Raw genomic sequence first — 6,393 nt, 5'->3', positions numbered from 1 at the left:
GGCCTTAGTCTCTTATAATTCTCTGAATCAGCAGAACCTCAGGGTGCCACAACCAGATCCCCCTTTCCAGCAGTTTTTTGAACCATACTCCCCACCCCACCTACTGCCACAACCTCCACCCTTACAGGACTACCTCCTGCTCAGGTCCTGGAGAACTAATCCAGCCCTCGGTACTTCCATTTTGTCCTGAGGATAATAATGCTGACCCATCTTTGCAAAGTGCTTTGAGATCCTTCGATGGAAGGCACTACTGAAGTGTACCTTATTATCACTGTATAAGTTTCTAGATATAGATACAAATAAACTGCAGTCACCAATGAGGAGAAATACAGAAAATGTACATGATCATTTAATGTGGTTTTGGTACTGTATAATATTCCATGCTTTTAAAATGGGCCACAGGAGAGCAGTGATTAGTTATCTGAGTTGGAGTTCATATGTCCCTGAGATGTTATGACTTCCAGGACTAAAGTTCACAAAGCTCTTCTCTGAAGTCCCATCATTCAGGGTCAAAACACTCTTTCAGACAGCACTGTTGTTTTTAGACATAACTGGAAAGCATCGGTCTTTGCTTTCTTTATAACTATGGGGAATACAGATTTAACGAAGGAGATGATAAATCTTCGGAACATGTTGTTTAAGCTCCTAGCAATGGCAATATGTGCCAAATATTTATATTAAAAACAACAACAACCTACAATAGTTAAATAGTTTGGATTCCTTTGTATATGACAGGGGAGAACCTAAAAATAACTAGCTCTCCTAAAATTCCTCTCTAAGCCTAATGTTAACAGGCCAGCACAGTTGCAGTTGTTTTACAGACATGGGTTGTGAAAAAGAATTCAGAAATTCTGGCTTGGCAAGAAAGAAAAGTCTCTGTTTCACATTCTCCTACATTCTGAATATAGAATCGTCGAAACATCCTAAATTCACTGTGGTATCCCCACCTGACTTCTAAGGAGTTGCCCTACCATGGGATGAAGGATTTGAATGGTTGAATGATTGATTCTCTAGTTCTGGGACCTGTAAAAGCACACACACTCAAGGGGATGGAAACGGACACACTGGCACCTATATATATATATGGCCATACACATGAGAAATGGTAAAAAGTCCAAAGAAAAAATGCATCCGATGAAGTGAGCTGTAGCTCACGAAAGCTTATGCTCAAATATATTTGTTAGTCTCTAAGGTGCCACAAGTCCTCCTTTTCTTTTTACAACTAGATACAAAGACCAAACTCAAAAAGTAATCAGTTGTGAATTATTTTGGAGGGTTTCTATATATAGGGCCCATTCCTGAAGCTTTTTACTCAGCTCTTGGCCAAGCAAATCTGAAACTGAAATCAATGGGAGTTTTATGGGAGTAAGGACATTAGGGCTTCAGGACTGGTATGTACCTATTCCTAGTTACCACCAAGAGGTTTAAGCAATACCAAATCAAATGTAGATGAAACAGTGACTTTAGCTTCATGTGATCTTGGTTCAGCAGACAGGGTTGCAGAATCAGATTCTTGATCATTCAAAATTATGATTCTGATTCTTTTTGAAGAACTGAATGACTTATTGAATATCATATTGCAAAGAAGAATATGTCTGACTTCATCACATCTAGGGCGCAGGCTGATTTCCAGTACGATATGCTGACTTTGATTCTGGGATGGAGCTGAATGTTTGATTGTCCCTGCAACCTAAGTGCAAATGTTGTAAGTTTTTCACTGCAGCTTTCATTGCTGTTGTCAGTTTTACTGCTTTGGGCAAGCTTAAGTTCCCTTCAGCCACCATTCATCTTTGAATTCTCTCTCTGTTCATACAACAAATGAATCTGTCCTGCAGCATATTGTGACGGGTTGGATCACAGAAACCCCCTTGGGAGCTGCCACCTGATGTGCCAAGACTACTTCTGCTCCTGCTTTCCTGCCCAGTCAACTTAGGACTTCAGTGTCCTGCCTGGTTTGAGCCAGACCTGCTAGCCTGCTGCAAACCCAGACCCAGATCTGAACCACGTCCCCTAACAGCTGTAGGCTTAACTGAAAGCAGCTTACAGAAGTGTTCCTGTCTTTGACACTCAGATGCCCAACTCCCAATGGGGTCCAAACCCTAAATAAATCCGTTTTACCCTGTATAAAGCTTATACAGGGTAAACTCATAAATTGTTTGCCCTCTATAACACTGATAGAGAGATATGCACAGCCATTTGTCCCCCCTCCCCCCCAAGTATTAATACATACTCTGGGTTAATTAATAAGTAAAAAGTGATTTTATTAAATACAGAAAGTAGGATTTAACTGATTCCAAGTAATAACAGACAGAACAAAGTGAATTGCCAAGCAAAATAAAATAAAACACGCAAGTCTATGTCTAATCAAACGGAATACAGATAAAATCTCACCCTTAGAGATGTTACAATAAGTTTCTTTCACAGACTGGACACCTTCCTAGTCTGGGCACAATCCTTACTCCTGGTACAGCCCTTGTTCCAGCTCAGGTGGTATCTAGGAGATTCCTCATGATGGCTGCCCCCTTTGTTCTGTTTCACCCCCTTATATGGCTTTGGCACAAGGCGGGAATCCTTTGTCTCTCTGGGTCCTCCCCTCCCCTCCCCGCCCCAAATGGAAAAGCACCAGGTTTAAGATGGATTTCAGTACCACATGACATGGTCACATTTCCTGTGAGACTCCAAGCATTCATTCCTCCCAGCCTGACTCACAGGAGGGCCTGCCTGCAAACAGAGTCATCCACAGTCAATTGTCCTGGCTGATGGGAGCCATCAAGATTCCAAACCACCATTAATGGCCCACACTTTGCATAATTACAATAGGCCTTCAGAGTTATATTTCATATTTCTAGTTTCAGATACAAGAGTGATACATTTATACAAATAGGATGACCACACTCAGTAGATTATAAGCTTTGTAATGATACCTTACAAGAGACCTTTTGCATGAAGTATATTTCAGTTACATTATATTCACACTCATTAGCATATTTTCATAAAATCATATAACTTCACACATATCCTCTCGGACATTTCCCAATTAGCAATATTAAGTTAATCTTTTTAGTACTGCCACATACATAGCTACAGTTTCACCTTGTGTCCTCATCCTACTATACAAGTTGGAAACATGCTACAGTAATCCTTGGCTTTGGCGCATAATGCTCTGTTAAGATCATTTTCAGGTCTTCTGAACTTTTATGTCCTGGTTTCTGAGGGCTAGTCTACACTAGAAGTGCTACATCGGCATAGCTGCACTGATGCAGCTGTGCCACTATAGTGCATCTGGTGAAGACTCTCTATGCTGACAGGAGAGAGCTCTCCCATCAGCATAATTACTCCAATTCTGCAAAAGGCAGAAGCTACGTTAGCAGGAGAGCGTCACCCACTGACATAGTGCTGGTGTGGACAGGGCTTAGGTCACTGTAACTTGCGTCGTTCGGGGGGTGGCTTTTTCACACCCCAAGCGACGTAAGTTATATGGACATAAGTGGTAGTGTAGACCTGCCCTGAGACAGTAACAAACTCCTTAAGAAGGCATGGATATTACTGCCACAGACACAGAGGAAAATTGTTATTTGTCCTTATCCATAATCTCCTTTGCAAGAACGTAGTGGCCCAGTCTTTCAATATATAGCTGCCAATCCTCATTTTCTTCATTAAACTTCTAAATTTTCCCATAAATTGACATTCTTATGTTTTCCTCACCAATTTTGTGAAGGGATTGCTCAGTGCAACAAACATATGTCTACTGCAGGCTGAGAACTTGCTGCTTTATTGCATCAGAAGAGTGTGTGTGTGCATGCGAGGGATTCACTGTTAACTAAACAGGTTAACCCCTTGATAACCACTTTACTACATGAACCAGAATTCTAGATCCACAACACCCCTCGCCCTACCGTATATTTTCAAAGTCCAGATCCAGTTACACATTTGAAATTTGCAGCTTGCACACACTCTGTAATGAGCCCAAATCAAAATCCCAGCTCAGAACCCCTCCAATTTGGATATGGCTCTAACCTTCAAAGCAAGGGCTTGTCTCTTTATATCGGATCCCACACACAAGAACATTTACAGAGAAATGGTGCTCAGCATAATGGTATTTTGTGGTGACCCGCGCAATCCACTACTAAATGGGGCCAGGTTTGTGGCATGGTGAATTAGGTTAGTTCCCTTCATTGCAGCCTGCAGATGATAGTATACAGATGAGCTATTTGGTGCAGGGATAAAAGCAGCTGTGATGACAACGACAGGCAGGAATCTATGAGGAGGCCCTTCAGTTGAAGAGGAAGGAGGGTACAGAGAGAGGCATGTAGTTTCACGGAAGAGCACACACAGGCAGCAAGAGCTTTATTTGTTATGTGGCAAGGGGACATGGAGATTCTGGAGGACCAGAGCCTGCCCTATGATTAACTTTACCTTACTGTAAGCTGAATTACCAGTCCTGAAATGCATACTGATTCGCTTCAGCCTCCCACATGTGCAGTGATTTACACTCGCGCCATGTGGGAGTAAAATCCAAATATTCTGATCTGAAGAGCATTTTACACCCACTTGGCACTGGAGTAAATGACGGAATGGGAAGCTGCGGAGCATCAGGCCCACTAAACACAATCAACATCACCACCCATAGGGGGATAGGAAAGCGCATGTGGTGCCAGGCTCCAGGTGACATAAGCTCCCTGTCTCTTCACGGAAACCTGCTATCATCAGAGGATGATTTGAGATAAAATGCTGGAGTGGATATTGCAATCACAGGCAAAGCAACTGAGTGACAGCTTAACTGAACAGAGACTGGTGAAAAGCAAAAAGAGGGCCACCTGGCTGAATATAATAGTATATTGCTCCTTGCTGGCCCCCAAAACAACAGATCTTAGGTGTATGATCCTATGCATTTGTCCTGCTTCTTTTCTAATGTATTGTTCAGATCTTATTTTCATACACATTGGGCCAAATCCTTAGCCACTGTGAGTGGCACAAAGCAGCTGGAAAGCTTTCCTAAAGAAACAGTTGAGGATTTCCCTGGCATGTGGGAATCCCCTGGTGGCATAAAGCTGGCAGAGCCTGTTCTACTCCACCTGCTCCCAACATACACTGTTGATACTGGACTCAGTTACCCTAGAGGAAATCTGCAGTGGCTCCACTGAATTCTGTGGAGTTAGTCCAGGTTCACTCCACTGCCACTGAGACTAGAATTTGACAATGTGAGAAAGGCCTGAGTTTTGTGTGGGAGGTAGAAGAAGTAATTGGGGGAACAAAATCCTTCCAGAAGGAACTTATAAAGAAGAGACTGGGAAAGACATGCTCCCACTAGGGGGGTTTTTTGGCATCAGAGACACCTATTTCCAGTGTTCCCTGAAAAGCAGACTCCATAAGTTGGATGGACGTGAGTTCACTTCTTTCCACTACCTGTCTTGCAGGTAAAGTAAGGGGAATTGTCTATGTTTGTCCTGATTTGAACGTCTCTGAAGGGATGACCCACTGATCTATGTCCTTAGCACTCCTTTGGTAACCATTTCAAAAGAAGACGCCAATGGAAAGTGAGTACAGAATAAATAAGAACACTAACACAAGTAAAACAAGGACAAACTTAACACAGAGCTGCTGCTTGCTGTGAATGGATCGGCTGGGTGAACTCTTGTTTTTCTGCTTTATTTCTTTGCTTTTTATACTGCGTAAAATCTTTCAAGCTTTTGTGCCCAGCATCGAGTGGTACAACACAAAGGGAGGACCCTAGATGCCCAGGAACCTTGAGCTCATTCACTTCTTCCCTGTGTGCTTTCTCACTGCATCTCAGAGCCTCCTTGCTGTGCTTGACTGATGAAGTCAAACAGCTTTCATCCGCTGCTATAATCAGAAGCCAGTGAATGTTACCATAGCTTCCCATAAAACATAGAGGGGCTGATTGTGAGTTCATGTACACCAATTTTACGCTGGTGTAATTCCAGTGGGACAGATTCTGATCTCACTTTCACTGGTATAAATCTGGAGTGACTCCTTGGAAAGGAATGAGCTCAATGAATGGGGATTTCAAGGGGTTATTCCTGATTTACCCCAGTGAAATCAGAATCTTCCCCAAACTCTTACTTCATTCCAGTAGGTAAATAAGATCAGAATTCCCCCTCCTCAGGTCAGCGAACTACAAGACTGTCACTCTCCTACCCAGGCTGCATTCTGATTATGTATTCTTTTGACAGTAAATCATTAAGCTGCAAAATGGAAGTAAAACATTGGCTGGTAAGTCTTACAACTCAGCATGAATTTTAAAAGTCAGCTCCTTCAGAGATAGCAGCATCCTCTTCCAACTTGGTCCTGCCACAAGAGAAACAGGCGGCTGGTTGTTGAGGGACTTCATTAAGAAGCCATTAGGAAATGGTGGCAGTGGGAGTAAAAAAC

This window comes from Eretmochelys imbricata, chromosome 8 (genome assembly GCF_965152235.1).
Source record: "Eretmochelys imbricata isolate rEreImb1 chromosome 8, rEreImb1.hap1, whole genome shotgun sequence".
In the NCBI taxonomy this organism is placed as follows: domain Eukaryota; kingdom Metazoa; phylum Chordata; order Testudines; family Cheloniidae; genus Eretmochelys; species Eretmochelys imbricata.
Note: the sequence above shows the minus strand (reverse complement) of the source record.